The sequence below is a fragment of the Macaca fascicularis genome, chromosome 14, assembly GCF_037993035.2.
Source record: "Macaca fascicularis isolate 582-1 chromosome 14, T2T-MFA8v1.1".
In the NCBI taxonomy this organism is placed as follows: Eukaryota; Metazoa; Chordata; class Mammalia; order Primates; family Cercopithecidae; genus Macaca; species Macaca fascicularis.
Genome location: NC_088388.1, coordinates 12,461,033 through 12,477,812, shown reverse-complemented (window position 1 = coordinate 12,477,812; position 16,780 = coordinate 12,461,033). Strand labels below are relative to the sequence as shown.

The 16,780-nt window shown below is 53.6% G+C and overlaps 1 protein-coding gene across 12 annotated transcripts in view; it reads right to left on the bottom strand.

The window, feature by feature from the left end:
• SYT7 (synaptotagmin 7) overlaps positions 1–16,780 on the bottom strand; it is a 65,685-nt gene that overhangs the window by 41,621 nt on the left and 7,284 nt on the right. The gene's annotated exons all lie outside the window — the stretch shown is intronic.

The following is a 16,780-nucleotide window of genomic DNA, read 5'->3' as shown; positions in this document are numbered from 1 at the left end:
GAGGAAAAATTCTCATGTGGGACAGTGAGTGGAGACCCGCATAGATCACACATGCGCTATAAATCTGTTGTGTGTGCTAGGATGAGTCCTAAAGCCAAGGAGATGCTGTTTATTTACAGAGGAGCCTGCGTGGGCTTTTTGGTGCCAGTGATCATAGTAATTAAGAGTTGACGATATCTGTCTGGTCCTGGTTCCTGCGGTTTTAGCTTCTGCCTTTCTTCCTCTCCCAGTCTCTCTTACTTGGCCATGCAGCCTGGTGGAGGAGGGCCCAGCAGTCACCCTCAGGGATGACTCTCATCAACTCTCAGGGGCCTCTGGGCTCCCTCCCTCCTCCACTCCAGCACCCTGGGCAGTCCCTTCTCTACCTGCTCTACTAGAACCCTCTTTGGGCCCCACCTCTCCCTTCCTGACTTCCTGAGCCTCCTAGCTGTGGGGAAAGGCCACCCTTGTGAGGCTCCCACCTGTCCACCTGCCAGGCAAATCCAGTCTCCTCCTGTACCAAGTCTACAGCCTCAACCCCCCGGAAGCCCCTGCACCCAGTTCACTTTCAACCTCAGGGCCCAGGGCACCCATAAGCTCTGACCTGGACAACCTGCAGACACCAAGGTCCTGCCCCTCCCTCTCCTGGGCTGAGGAGCACAGCTCTGCAAGCCTGGAGGGGCCACATTTGTCAAAGTTCTCAGGTCAAATAGGAGAACTAGGGCTCTGATCTCCAAGCTTCTGAGGGAGAATAGGCGCAGGGCACTCCATCACAGCCCCACGGCCCATGGCCAGGCCTCCAGGGAAGGGATGGGCAAAGGTGCCTTCTGGACATGAGATCTGTTTCCCAGCTCTCCCCATGGAACCCGCCCAGCCCCACTGGAAGGGCTAGGGGAGCTATGTGGGCTAAAAGCAAGTGAGCCCACACTTTCCTTTGTTTAACTCACTTTGAAATAAAGTAAACTCCATTCTTACGCTGAGCTTTCCTCGGCAACTCTCTATTAAGAATATATTATGAGTGGGCGTGGTGGCTCATGCCTGTAATCCCAGCACTTTGGGAACCAGAGGCAGGCAGATCACTCAAGGTCAGGAATTTGAGGCCAACATGGTGAAACCCCATCTCTACTAAAAATACAAAAAATTAGCTGGGCGTGGTGATGTGTGCCTGTAGTCCCAGCTGCTTAGGAGGCTGAGGCATGAGAATCGCTTAGCTTGAACTCTGCCATGGGGATTGGAGGGGGGCAGAGGTTTTAGTGAGCCCAGATTGCACCACAGCACTCCAGCCTGGGCAACAGAACAAGACTCTGTCTCAAAAAAAAAAAAAAAAAAAAAAAAAAAAAAAATATATATATATATATATATATATATATATATATACACACACACACACACATATACACACACATAAATTATGAGGGTATGTGTTTGTGGGGGGACAGGCCCTGCCCACAAGGAACTACCACTCCAATGGGGAAGACAAGTTAGAATTGAGTTATCTCGGCTGGGCATGGTAGCTCACGCCTGTGATCCCAGCACTTTGGGAGGCTGAGGCGGGCGGATCACGAGGTCAGGAGATCAAGACCATCCTGGCTAACACGGTGAAATCCCGTATCTACTAAAAATAAAAATTAAAAAAAAAAATTAGCCGGGCACTGTGGCAGGCGCCTGTAGTCCCAGCTACTCAGGAGGCTGAGGCAGGAGAATGGCGTGAACCCAGGAGGCGGAGTTTGCAGTGAGCTGAGATTGCCCCACTGCACTCCAGCCTGGGCAATAGAGCGAGAGTCTGTCTCAAAAAAAAAAAAAAGTTATCTCCTAGCATGCTAGGTGCTCTAGAACCATCAAACGCAGGACACCCAGCCAGCGGGCCCCAGACTCCAAAAGACGTGAGAAAAAGACCCAAGTGTGAGTACCACCTCGCCTCTTTTTGTTGAGACGGAGTTCTGCTCTTTTCACCCAGGCTGGAGTGCAATGGCGTGATCTCAGCTCACTGCAACCTCCGCCTCCAGGGTTCAAGCGATTCTCCTGCCTCAGCCTCCCGAATAGCTGGGATAACAGGCACCCGCCACCACGTCCGGCTAATTTTTTGTATTTTTAGTAGATAAGGGATTTCACCACGTTGGCCAGGCTGGTCTTGAACCCCTGACCTCAGGTGATCCACCCGCCTCGGCCTCCGAAAGTACTGGGATTACAGGCATGAGCCACTGCGCCCAGCCACACCTCTACCTCTTAACAGCTGTGTGACTTTGGACAAGTATCTTAACCACTCAGTGTCTCCCACAGGGTTGCTGTTAGCACTCAATGGATGGGTACCATTAGTATGGTTGTTGGTGTTTGTTTTATCTCAGGCATAAACAAAGGGCCCTGGGAGCACAAATGAGGACTTTATCAATCTTGCGGGACAAGTGAGCTATCTGGGAAGGACACCCTGAGGAGGTGGTGTTTGGCATAGTCTGAAGATGGAAGTGAGGCGAAAGTAGGATAGTCCACGCAGAGGAAAAGGTGTGGAGGTGGGAAAAGTGTTAGGCACATTGTTGAGGAGCCGGACTTAGGGTATGGGGAGTGAATTCAGGGAGACCAGCCTGGAAGGAAAGGAGGGCCTGATGGGGAAGGGGCTCGTCTATCCAGCTGAGGGGCTTGTTTTGTTCTGTAGACCACGGGAGCCATGGTAGGCTTTTGAGCAGGGGAAGGATGGGATCAGAGGGGTGTTTCACAAGCTCATGATCTGGTAGCTACAGTAGGAAGCAGCTGGAGGTCATGGCCACACTCCAGGTAGGCTCCTCTGCTCTGGTGCCCTCTCCACACTTCACCCTCCCCCATATACCTCTTTGCCACAGGGAATTCTCTAAGGGGTCACCTTCCTGGAGCTCCCTCCTTTTTTTGTCAAACAGGATCCTTCTCAAAAACTAATCCTCAATCCTCAACCTGCAGGTCAGAGAGTCCCTAGGGACAGAAGCCTATCAATCCCAGAGTCCAGTGGGCACACTCTGAAAGGCCCCCAGAAACCCAAAAGAACACCCATCTTAAGCAATTAGCATTCTGTGGGCATGGCAGAATGAGCCCTAGGCTTGGGGTCTAAGAGAACTAGGCTGAGACCCTAGTCCAGCTGCTAACCGGCCGTGTGGCAGGCAAGACACTCGACTCTTGGATATCAGTGCTTTCATCTGGGGAAGAGCTGACCCTGACCCTTCCCCCTCAGAGGACAAGCCAGGTATTCCAGGTGCTCCACATGCAGTCACAACGACAACAGAGATAAGCATTATGAGTCATCCCCATTTTACAGAGGTGAAACTGAGGAACAGAGAGGTCAAATACCATGTCCAAGTTCAAAGCCAGGGTTTGAACTGAGGCAGTCCGACTCGGATTCTATACTCGTTGCTTTGACATCACACCAACTACAGAGGTACATGGTTAGTTTTCAAGGTGCACTCTTTGGAACCCCTAGGGTTGCCTGGAGTCTCTCTGGGGCTCTGGGGAGTGGAGGCTGAGCCGATAAGGCTGTGATCCCTCAAGCCCTCTTCAGTCACAGTAGCACTGTTTCCTTCTGTGCTCTTGAGTTTTTGCAGAAAATTCCATTTGGAGAAGGGGTTGTGTTGCTAAGGAAAGTTGAACTCCTCTGGATGAGTGACCCCAGGGTCCCCTATAGTGTGGGTGGCTGCTGTCATCTTCCAGGCAGCTAGTGCAGCCCCCACAGATTCCCCAGACCCTTCAGCCTCCCTCGGACAGCCCTCAAAGGCAGGGTGAAACAAACACTTGCCACTGCAAATTGCACTGATGTTGTGAATAAAAGTGACTTGATGTCCTCGGCCAGCATGCTGATATCCTAAGGAGATCCTAAGGAGATCCTAAGGGAGATGTCGCCATCAAGGGGTACAAGCGTGTTCTTGCCTACCAGCCAGAGTGAACCATTTCCTGCGTATGGAGTCACTGTGTCTCCAGCTGGAAGGAACCTTGAAAGTCATGAAGTCAGGCCCCAGGGATGCACAAAGCCCATGGGCAGCCCTGTTGGTGACAGGGAGCTTCCGCAGGGAGCAGAAGGCAGGAAGCAGGTCCTTCCTGGATGGGCACTGTTAGGGAGGGCTGCTGTGCCTCTTGCAGAACTGAATCTGTCTCCCTAGAAACTTCCCTGCTGGTCCTGAGCCTGCCCTCCAGAGCTGCCAGGAACGAGCCGGCTGCCTCTACCACATGACAGGCCTCCAAATCATTGCCGACAGTTCTAACGTCCCCTTCAAGTCTTCTCCAGGCAAAGCCACCCCAGCCCTCTAACCCCTCCTCAGATGACATACATGGTTTCAAGTCCCCTTACTGTCAGCATATTAACACTGGGGGAAAGAAAATATTGCAGCCCTAGTCAGCCTTTTGACAGGGCTGAGTGCCACAACCTATCCTTGGGCAGAGGAGACATCCTGGGTCCCGGGGGGTAAGGCACAGCATAGACAAGGGCAGACAGGCAACATCAGGAAACCTGGGAGGCAGGGTGAACCAGGAGATAGGCAGAGCCAGACCTCCTGGGTCCAATGCTGGGGCGGGGCGTGTCTTGGGAGTGAGGTATGAGCTGGGGCAGGCTGCTGCCCCTCTGCCCAGGCCTGTGGTGGGCATATCAGCTGACTACAGCTCAGGATGAAGGGTCTGACTGAGTCCTGTGTGCTTTGCTGTGTCCTGTGGGCACAGCCTATGCCCCTGGCCAGGCCACCCCCCAAGGAGATCGCAGGGTAGGGTCTGTGTACCCCAGGAAGTGGCCTGCCTCTGAGGGTGGACAAAATGCCCACGCACAGCCTTCCCTTCTAGCATCTCAGTGCCATGAGAGCAGGGCTAGGTCTCCTATTCACCACTGTATTCCCAGCACCAATAGTGGAGCATATAATAGGTGCTCAATAAATGCTTATTGAAAGAATGAAGGAGGAAGAATCCCAGGCCTCCAGGAACAAAGATAATAATAGGTGCTACTATTTATTAAGCACCTACTATATACCACACTACAGGGCCACAAAGAAAGGGGCTGTATCTGCTTTGCTCACTCCAGTATCCTCTACGACAAGCTCGGTGTCTGACACACAGGAGGTGCTCAGCAAACATTTGTTGAATGTTCAATGCTTGTATGTTATCTCATTTGTCACCCAAATAAGATGGAAGAGAAGAGATGGGAGAGGCTGCAGTGATGAGTTGAGAGCTCTCTTTTACAAGCAGGTGTGTGCACGCGCGCACACACACACACACACACACACACACACACACACACACCAGGACCCCTTCTGTTCTTTCCGCATGTTCAACTTTGCCTGACAAACTCCTGAATTTTTTAGGCCCAGATGAAAAGACCTCCTCCAGGAAGCCTCCCTTAGTCTGCCCAGTGGGAATTAATTGCTCCTGCCTCTGAGTTCTCAGCATACTGGGCCTACATTCTTCTTTTAGAGTATAGTGATTAGTGCCAGGCCTCTGAAGTCAGATTGCTCAGGCTCAAATTCTGGCTCTGATTCTTCCAAGCCATGTAACCTAATTGCTGTGTGCCTTGGTTTCCCCATCTGTAAACGAGGGTTAATAATAGCATAGTCTCATAGGACTATGGTGAGGTTTAAAGGAATTAGCATGTACAAGGCACTCAGCACAGTGCCTGACACGGAATAAGTAGGCACTAAATGCTAGCTATTATCATAGCATTATCACATCGTGCCCTGGATTAGAGATATCTGGGGCACGGAGTTGGCACTCAATGGTGTTGAATGAAATACTGGACTGGATACACTCTAGTTTTCTCCACAGGACGGCAGAGGTCAGAGGTCACATCTTACTCAATTTTGTGCACCACTGACCCCTCCCAGGACCTGCAGGGCTTGACCAAAGCAAGCATCAGTGAGCACCTATGGTATGGAAGAGGGAGGGCTAAGGCATGGGGACATGGGGTCAGGGGTGACAGGTGGAAGCCAGGCTGGGCCTCAGGTGTGAACTGCCGACCCAACCCAGTCCCTCACCAGGGCTCAGCCCTGACTCCCAACTCCTTCTCATCTCCTCAGCAAGACATGATTTATGGATGAACAGAATCAAACAGGGCTGCTGGCTGCTGGGATGCCCTGGGGAGCTGCAGGAGAGGGAATGGCTTTCTGAGGGCAAGCTCACCAGCTGCCCAGAGGGGAACGGGAGGGGGGCCGCAGGAGCAGTGGGCACATGCACACAGGCCACAGACACGAGCCACAGAGACTCACCCTGGCACAGACACCCATGCACACATGCACACACACCCATGGCCGTGGCCACAAGCAGATGCCCAGCCAGCTCCGCCATTCACGAGCTCTAGGCATTCACGTACTTCCTCTAGCCTGGAATTCTCTGCCCATGAATTTGCCATCACTTGTCTACTCAGATTCTGTCTGTCCTTCTCAGGTAGAGAGGTGGGATATATTGTAGACTTGGAGGCAGATGACCTGGGTTCACGCCCCAGCTCTGGCCCTGGCCAACTACGTTACCCAGGGCAAGGCCCATGCTGGGCCTGAACACTTTACCTTCAAATGATGATTATAACCCCTGACCTTCCCTGCTGGGGTGCTGTCACTATCAAATAATAGCTAACATTAGTTGAGTGCACACAGTGTGGCAGATACTGCACCATGAACCATCTCCACAACCTTGGACCATTATTATCTCCATTTCACAGGGAAAGAAACTAAGGCATGGGGAATAATAGGTGCTTGAGCCCATCCTTTCCTACCCAGCCACAGTGACCTCCCTTTGAGCTGACAAATGCGATGGCATTCTATAATGTGCTAGACTGTACAACCTAGCCACACTTTCCTCTTTCCCACAAGCAGGCCAACCCTTGTCACACTTATGACGCTTTGCCTAGGCTATTCCTTCTTCCTGGAATGCCTTTCCTTCTCTATCTTCAAAGCGACTAGACAAAGATGGTCTCCCCTCCTACAGTCCTTTCTGCCTCCCTAGTAACTATGACAATTAACTATTTTGGGTTAATAATTAGCTCTTTCTATGTCCTTCCCCAATTGGGCACACCTAGAGGATTGAGACCCCCAGCTCACTCATCTTTGAAGACCAAAGTCTGGTACACAGGAGAGGTTGGATAAGTAATTGCTAAACAAATTCATGAAATCATTCAAGGTCTCAGACAAGCCCACCTCCTCCAAGAAGCCCTCCCCAATGACAGGCACTCATAGCAATCTCTTCCTTCTCCAAACTTGAATTAATGGATCCATTTGTCAACCCCCTTTTCTTGGGGATAGACCTGACCCCCACAAGCAGGGGCAACAGGATAATATCCTGTCTCCCAATTGCTCAGGGTCTCCCACAGCATGTAGCCTAGGTCAAGGTGCAGAGAGGCTGCTGGACCTACTGGGAATCTGTGTCTACAGGCTCTTTCCCCCAGAATTCATGTGTGCTCACACTCTCAGATGGTGACATGCACACTCCCCACACCCAGCCCTTCCAGAGCTGTTCCATCACCCCCAAGCCCTCCTGACCTAGACTGCTTCTGCTCCTGGAGGCTCTTACAGGCATTCACAGGTCCCAGGCCACTGCTCTCCTTCCCAAGTGTCTTTCATCAAAGTAACTAACATATGCTTGGCATTGAATCATGTCCGCAGACCTCAGCACCTCTCTGAGGGTAAATACTCTTATGCCCATTTTACAAAGAAGGAAACTGAGGCTCAGGAGGGTTAAGTGCTTGCCCAGTAACACACAGCAGAAGAAAGGTAAAGCCAGGATTAGATTGGAGGTCTATAAGACCTCAAACCCTGTGGCTGTTACTCTTGTTCCACCCTAGGGGAGCCATGCCTTGAAATAAGACACTCTGAGAATAGACAGAAAAGAAGAAAGAACCTGAGTGGACACAAACAGCAGTCAGGGAAAGGGCTCCCACTCTCCCAAGAATGTTACCAGTTAGAGCCATGCCCAAATTACCCCAGGTACTTCAGAGACTCCTCTGACACATACACATGTCCTGGGGCTCCTTCTCCCCCTCCACTGGCCCAGGCATTGGCCTCAGAGAAGCACCCTCAATAGATAAAGGCTCGGCTGGCCTCAGGATCCCAGGACAGGTTGGGGGTTGGGTGTCTGGCACTGGACAGTCTAGGAGTGGGAAGAGGAGGAAAATGGGGTGTCCCAAGGACTTGCCCAGGGCTCTGTCTCTGGTACTCATCAGGGTGCAACCACTACTCTGGAGATAAAGCAGAATGCTGCTGGGGGTGGTTGGGGCTACATCTGCCAGCACGTCCCCATCCTGAGCTTGCCTCCTCCCACCTGATTCTGCAATACACGTCAAGCCCCAGCACTTCCCCACCCCCATCTTTTGGTGGCTCCCGATGACGTTCAAGGTGGGAAACAGTGAAAGCTGGAGTCACAGGTTTCCATAGGAAGCACCCTCATGCGCATGCTGAGCAGATGGAAATGGGGGAAGATGGCAGGCATTTACAAGTGGGCAGAGCTTACCAGCTCCAGGGTGATCCGGGCATGGGAAGGGGGACATTTTTGGTGCCTATCCTGCTTCCCTCCCTCCCCTCAACCCAACACACACAAGAAAGCCAGAAAGGCAGAGTTGGGGAGAAAGGAATAGAAAGCCAGTGAGCTAAACCCTGCACCCCAGACAATCAGGTAAAGCTCCAGGTCTTGCCATCTTGCAGAATTTCCTGACCTCTTTCCACTGTAAGGCTCCCCATTCCAGGCCACCCACCTTGGGAACAGGGCCAGCTCTTCTCTTGCAAGAGGACAAAGAAATTGAGATAGGCGAGAAGGAAAAAAGAAGGAGGGGAGAACGACCAGCACTTATTTCCCAGGAAAGCTGGGCCTTGGACCTACCCCCACCCCATGCCCTCTGGACATTCTCTGAGTGTCCTTTGGAAAGTTGTGGAGGTGCCCACAACCCCTCGGGCTTCACCTAGGGTGGGAACTAGGCTAGCAAAAGAGGAAGCCCAAGGGGGATTGTTTTGGAAAGTTACAAGTAGCTGAAAATAGGGGCTCAGCACGAGCAAGCTTCCTCAACCTTGACTGTAATAAAAACAGATAATGTGTGAGTGAGCTAGGGAGAGTGCACTGGCAGGGGCCGCAGAGGCCGGCTGGATGCAGACGGTTTAGAATTCAGAGGAGGTGCCAAGTGAGTAAACAGCCAATGAAGGATTATCTGGATGGGCCAGCAGCCGTTCCAGCAAGAAATTGGACGGGGACATGTAGGGATCCACAAGCACACCTACTCCTCATCAGAGAGCGAGGCCTGGTAAGCTATGAGGACCTTGTCCATACCTTCCCTACCTATTCTCTCCCTTCCAGTCGACACATGGCCTTGGTAATAATGGCTCATATCTGTACAGTGCAGAGCAGTTTATAAAGTGTTCCACAGTTTACCGAGGGTTTCACACGCATTATTGAATTTAATGGAGGTGATGGTATCTTCTGCTCAGTGACCTCCTCACCTCACCTCACCTCACCACAGCCACTCCTACCTCCCACAATTCCTGGCCTAGGGAGGCCTGGTGCATCTGGCTTGAGTATTCAGCCTCAAAAGAGGGGGAAGGGAGACTGGCCATCTGTAGACCCCAGAGAGCTGCTAAGCCCAGAAATCTCAGGGCCAAAGCCATTCAGGATGGAAAGGGCCAGGTGCCAGCTCTGAACTGGGAGCCCAGGCTGAAGAGTGGCTAGCCAGGAGTTAGCTGGGAACCTGACACCCTCCCCACCCACCTTGATCCCAAAGCTGATGAGCCACCTGAGCAGCTGTGAAAATGATCACGTCAGTCAGAGCATCCGGAGTCCAAGAAAGGAGGGGTTCAGACTGGGGGCGGGGGGGCCTCTTCGCCGGGAATGTGGAGCAGAGGCAGGACCAGGGACATGTGATGATTAAGTGTGGGCCTTGACCACTAGTTACTCCTATGAATAATGCATTGTTGTGCCTTGGCCTAAATCAGCATCTTATTGTTATTAATAATACACGCTGCAGAGAAGCTGGGGTTGGAACTGTATGCTATGTTTCATTTGAGAATCTCAGAGCACTTAAAAGCTCCTCATGCTGATGACTCAACTTTATCTCCCCAAGTCATAGGCTTCCTCACGGGCCACCTGCCCGAATGCCCTCCCACCTGAGGCTTGGAGCTGTGAAGGCCACCGGGGCTAGAAATCTTCCATCCTGGGATTCAAATCCATGGCCAGGGCTTATGGTTGGGGAGGGAAGTACACTTAATCTTTGCCAGCTCGAGGGCTCTTGGGGGATGCAACATAATGTGAAGCTCCCAGAGAGGCTTCAGGACAGAGATAACTAGTGGGAATCCAGGGGCAGGAGAGACGGACAGAGAGAGACCACTGCGGATCTGAATCCCGTTCTGTCACTTGCCAGTTGTGTGACCTTAGGCTACTCACTCAACTCTCTGGTCCTAAGCCTCCTGGCTGGAATGCAGGGTCTGAGAGTCCCTCCACGACATGCCGTTCTATCATATTCAGGGGTATCATTTACACAGCAAATATTAGGATGGAGCCATTGAGTGTCCCGCCCCCGAGAGCTGTCCGCGGTGCTGAAACAGCTGTCGGCCACGCGGCTCCTTGTCCTTGGTGCTGAAACAGAAGTCAGTCCTGGGGCTGCGCCCTCTTCCAGGTCGCCCTTTGCGCAGCTCCCAGCGAGCAGGATCCGAGAGACTGTGCATAGTGATTCCGCCTTCCTCTGCCAGTGCCTCCCTGATCAACCCTCAGCTGAAGCTATGGCAGCAACCAGCGACAAGAGCCCCCTTTCCTCGAGTTAGGTCCTCGGATGCTGAAGACCCCAGTCCTGACTCAGGACAAAAAGGGCCGCCCCACGAACGTGGTAAATACCACGCCCCATTCCCTCCCGGGGCCCGCCGCACTGCCTCCTGGTGGCTGGCGCGGGCACTGCACCCCGGCGGGCGCACAGACGGTCCCCAGCGGCGGCCTGGGCCGGCGGGGAAGCAGCGGCAGACGGTTCTCCGGCCCCCGCCGCCCTCTCACCGCTCCCGGGGCAATCTGGCGCTCAGAGCTTGCAGCGTTGCCCGACACCCGCACACTCCAGTCTGTCTGACTGCGTCCTGGCTGCCTTGGGGCTGCCCGGGTCACAGTGCAGGCTCAACACAGGTGGGCAGACCTGGGGTAAGCAAAACTTCCTGCTCCCTCCTCCAAGGTGGGTGGGGAAGGCTTGTTTAAACAAACACCAACCTTTCCTCTGTGGCAGGGCCAGTTCCGCCAAGATGAACACAAAGGCCTCCCCCAGCACAGGCTCCACACCTCTCCCCGACCCAAACAAGAACTTTGCCCACACCCCCCCAGGAAAAAGTGAGGTTGCAGGAGAATGCCATAATTGCAGTCCACTCCTGATTCCCCACCCTACAGGTGGGGGGCTCTTTGAGAGGCAGATCTGCTTGGTGTTTCTAGGGACTGCTTGATATGAACCTTACTGGGTTGTAGAGATTCTCCCCCTTCCAAAAACAAAAAGCAAAACAAATAATACCACCTGAAGATAGCACCCAAAACCACAGCTTCTCTGGAGTCAAGGGAGTCAAGATAATAGCCCTTAATTACAGTAGACATAGCTAAATGAGATATATGTATCATTTATTGAGCACTTACTGTATGCCAAGCACTGTGCTAAGAGCTCTGCAAACATGATCTCATTTAGCCTTCCAGCCACCCTGCCTCCCCAGGAGGGAGCATCATGCTCAGCCTCCTACAGAGGAGGAAAGTAAGGATCAGAAAGGGAGGTGACCACTCGGGCTGCTGCAGCCAGCCAGTGCTGAGACGGGCATGGGAGAGCGCATCGTCTGCCCTTACTCTTGTCATTCAGCTGGATCTACCTCACCATCCTTTCAGTCCTAGAGGCCACACTATCCCTCAGGTTTCTCCAAGACCACTCCAGCCCCCCACCATCCTCACCTCTCGGCTGAGAGCCACGTGGAGGAAGAGAGTAACACCTTGCACTCTATAGCACTTTACAGCCTGCCAAATGCTTTCAGAGCCACTGTCTGAATTGACCCTCATGATCCCGAGGGGTGAAGTGGGCAGGGATGGCCCTGTTCTGATTTTATAGGAGAGAAAAGTATGGCTCAAAGGAATAAATGGCTTGCCCCAAGTCACACAGTGAGCAGTGGAACCAGAACTCAGGCAAAGACGGTGGGACACTCAGTCCAGTGCACTCTTCCCACTTCCCTAAGGCTGGGGTGCTGCGGACAAGCCAGGCAGGGAGTCATAGGGGCTTTCATCTCCTGAGGGGCTTCCTGAGGCCGGGGCCTGGGCTGCTTCCCCTCTCCTCCTCCCTGGGGTCCATTGGTTGGCTCAGCTTTAACTCGGAGTCTCGGAGTCTCATTCTAAATGAATTTTTTTTTTCCAGGCAATTACCTCCTGCTAATTAGGAGGCAGGGCTGCCAGTCCCTGGGCCCTGGACTGACCCTTTTCTCAACTCACAGAAGGCAGGGGGGTTGTGGAGGTACTGGGTAGCAGCTCCAGCCACAGAAACTGCCTGGGTCAGGGTCCTGTCAGGGCAGGGGATGCTGGTGGAGGAGCAAAGAACTCCACAGAACTGGAAGAAGGGAGGCAGGGATTCTGGGGAGGGAGGGACTCTGAAGTGAGAGAGAGCAAGGGGACAAAAAGCTGGAAGGAGCCTGGACATGCCCATGCAGAGTAAGTGAGAGAGACCTGAGCTCTGGGGCAGCAGAGGGAGCCAGGAGGAGCCAGAAAAATGGGGACACATCAAAGGAAGAAAGGAGGAATCTCAGGAACCAGAGAGACAGGAAGGGGTAGGAATCTCCCCTCTATGGAGGGAGAGGAAGTGAGAAGGTGCACCAGAAAATGGTCAAGATTACAGAAGGGGCAGAGGCAGAGAGAGAGATACTGGAAGACTCCAGGAAGGGGAAGGGGAGAGGAAGGACAGGGAGGAAGGAGGAATTGCTGAAGGAAAACCCCAGGGAGAAGGAGGAGAGCGGGGAAGGACGGCTTGGAGTGGCAGCTCCCAGAGCCCCAAGAAGGGCTTTCTCTACGTTATTGTCCTTGAGCTTCCCCCAATGTCAGTGCCCAGCCAGCCGGGCCTGCACACCCTCCTACGCAGCCACAGGTGCGGGCGGGCATGATGGCAGGCCACCAGCCGGCTCAGGCCCCAGATGCTCCACTCACCCGGGGCAGCCAGCTGACCTCCCTCCCTGCCAACCTGCCACCCCCTCAAGTAGGCCGAGCCAGGGGCCCCCCTGGGCCACACAGCAACACAACCAGGAGCTTCTGGGGCTGTGTCCAGCCTCTCCACTTTCAGAGGGAAGATCAAGGCACAGAGAGGAAACGGTGCCTGTCCAAGGTCAAGTAAGTGATGAGGCCAGACGCAGAGGGCTCAGGGACTAAGTCCTACTGGTGGGTCCTGTTCCCTTCTGGGCAAAGGGCAACAACAGCAGACAAAGATAAGTCATGGCTGCCAGCAAGTCAGTCCTGATCAAAGCTCTCTGGAGTGTGGGGTGGCAGGCAGAAGGGAGTGAGGGTGGCCAGGGGCTGGAAGGGAACCAAAGGAAATCACATTTATGGAGCACAGGGTGAGAGGGTTATAATTGTAACAAACATTATTGAGCACTTACTAGGTACAGTGTGCCAGCCACTTAAGACATTACATACAGGATCTCATTTGATCCCAACAACGCTATAAAGTATGTATCACTATTATTCCATTATAGGGAAAAAAACTGAGATGCAGCAGGGTTGGGTGACCTGGCCAAGTCCACACAGCTAGCCAGTGGCATGGTTCTGACTCATGCAGCTGGTCATTTTGAGGCCACTGCCCTGAAGACCCCTCAACATTATCTGAAGATGTGCAGGTCCCTGAGTTCCCAAGGTCCCAGAACAGCCCTGGCACAATCTAAGCCCCACACTCCAGTAGGACTGCAATCCATGAGGTCCACGACTTGAACAAGCCCTGTCTTAAGGCGTTAGAGTCTGGTTTTTAGTCTTGGTTCTGCCACTAACTTACCGTGTGACTTTGGCCAGGTCATTGTCCCTCTGTGGGCCTTCATATTCCCACCTGTACCATCAAAGGGTAGGACAAGATAAGAAGAAGAACTACTACGTACATGGTGCTAAGTCTGTGACAGGCACAGTTCTAGGTGGTTTACAGATACAAACTCACCGAATTTTCCCAACAACCCCATGAGGGTGCTATTATTCCCTCTGTTTCACAGGTGGGAAATGAAGCACTGAAAGGTTAAGTCAGTTGCCCAGGGCCACAAAGTAAGTCAGCACATGGCACATCTGGGATTTGAGCCTCATTACTTTTGATCCAGAGTCCCTATGCCCTGGCCGCCACTCTGCATTCTTTCCCTAAGGACCCTCTCAGCCCCTGCTTGGCACCCCACAGACGTGTGCCCATGTGCCTCTGCACAGACACACCTACCATCGTGTTTCCACGTGGGAAGCACACACACAGTCATGCATCTGCACGAAGTGAGGTATGTTAGCTCATGCTCCCACGGCCACTCCTGTGCCTTCACCCAGTTTCTACCTGAGGTAGCCAGGCTGGGTCACACATGTCCACAAGCATCCCAGCACCAGAACAAGCCGACTCTAGCAGGTCCATGCACACACACACATATACACGTGTTCCCGTCTCTGAGCACTGGTTGACTTGTGGGGGCCATGTGCCATGCTGCAGCGCACAGCCATGTGGCAGTGACGTGGGTCACCACACCCCTTCTCCTCTGCTTCCTTCTAGTGCCTGGGTGGCTGGCACGTCACATCCCGCACCTGCCGGCACCCCCATCCACACTGCCTTCCTCACGCCTCTCCCCTAGCAGAAGCAGGCACCTTCTCCAGGAAGGAAGCAGACTCAGGCACAGCCTGGCTCCCACGGCCCAAAGATGCCAGCCAACCTGGGGGTGGAGAGGGAGAGAGAGGCATCAACTGGAGGCTCCAGGGGGCCTAGGGTCCACAATGGCTCCTATCTGAGACTAAGCCCTCCCTTAGGTCTGAGTGCCAGAGCTGAGCTCTCAAGACCCTCGAGACACTGGCCCCCGCTGTCATTGCCAGATATGGGGTCAGATGGGGACCTTGGGGACAGCGGGTCTCCCATCATTCCTGAGCAGGACTGTGGTGCCACCTGGGCTCCTCTGGCCAAGTTACCATTGCACCCTTCACCACCCTATCCCTGGTCCCTGCTCTCTCCTCCCCCTGCCCAAGCATCTTAGAGTTCTGGGTATTTTTAGGCCTCAGCTGACAGGCTGTGAAATCACTCCCTTCGCACCTCCCCAACCAGGCGGGGGCTGGAGAGGGAGGAATGAGGTTGGGGGGGGCACACAGACAATTCATCAGGCTCCTCCAGGGCTGGCAGGTGCCAAGGAGGGAGAGAGGGGTTCCTCCCCTTCTCCTGAGAGCCTCTCCCATGAGTGAGAGGATCCCTCCACCTTGCCAGTAGAGAGAATGGAGACAGGGTGGGAAGGAGACTCCCTGCCATTCCAGGAAGAACAAAGGCTTTAGGGGATACCCTAGCATTAGAAGAGGCACTGGGACACCCTTTGAGTCCAGCTCTGCAGCCAGTACCAACTCGTAGTGCTCCCTTCTGAGAGACAGGCTGAGAGACGGGCTGGCTTGGAGCCTAGTAGGATAAGGAGGCACCAGGCAACGTAGCCCAGTGGTTAAGACCCAGGCTTTGGAGTGAGGCCAACTTGCAATCTTATTCCTGCTCTACTGAGTGACCCAGGCAAGACACTCAACCTCTCTGAGTCTCCGTTTCCTCATCTGCACCGCAGTGAATTGGATATCTCCCTTGCAAGACTGCTGTGAAGATGACATGACATGATGAATGGAAAGAACAAGGTGGTCTGTGGACCCCCCAGGCACCACCGGGAGCCTCTCCCTTGCGGCTTTCCCTAATCTTCCATTTCTCCTAGTTGCCCCTTCTCTGGGCTGCCTTTTTCATCCCAATCTCCAAGACAGGAGCCCACAGTTCATCCTGGCATCAGGGTCCTTGGCACCTATCTGACCCCCACTCAGGGGGAACAAATCTCTAGCTAAGGTGGGTAGTCAACACAGACAGTCCCCACCTCCCTGCTGCAGGACACACACACACACACACACACACATCATGTGTGCACACGTACCCAAATGCCAACATGCATGTGTGCTGCCAGTGCCTCTGTGTGAGGGCATTTGCCTTGGGATGGCCCCTGAGGGAAGTGGAAGACATACCTAGGCCCTGCTGTGAATGGGCCCCTGTGCCAGGGGCCGTGGGCATGGAGAGGGGGGTGGCCCGCCTAGTTGCCATGGAGACAGGTTGGCTTTGGTGGGGCTCTGGAGCTCAGGCCTGGCAGCTGGAGCAGGAGCTGTGTGGCCCCTCCCAGGCCTGGCCCTAATGCCTGGGAGGGTTATGTGGGTACAGAACAAATCCTCAAGAGGACTAACTGTGTCCATAGGGCCCTGGGCCTGCCCATTTTGGCTCTATATCCCTTGCTGGGAGGCTGTCTCTGATACCCCAAGCACCTGGGAAGCCCCCTCAGGGTGTTCATTCATGCCCACCTGCACCTGGTTACCCCCTGACTGCCTATAATCTGCCTCAAGCTTTCCGAGGGCAGAGCCTAGGCTGGCTGGACACTGCAGATCTCCCGGCAGAGGTAGGAGCAGATGTGTTAATTGCTGAGACTCTAGCTCCATCTATCCGCCTGCCTCCCGACTTCCCACCCTCCACACTACCGTGCTTTCAAAGTTCTTTATAGAGACCTGCTCAAAAGCCATCCATGGCTCTCCAAATGCCTTACTTTTTAAAAGAATTTCAGTTTTCCTCTTTCAAAATGCCAACCCCTTCATAATCTGGACCAACCTACCTTCCCAAGCCTCACTTCCTGCTATTGTG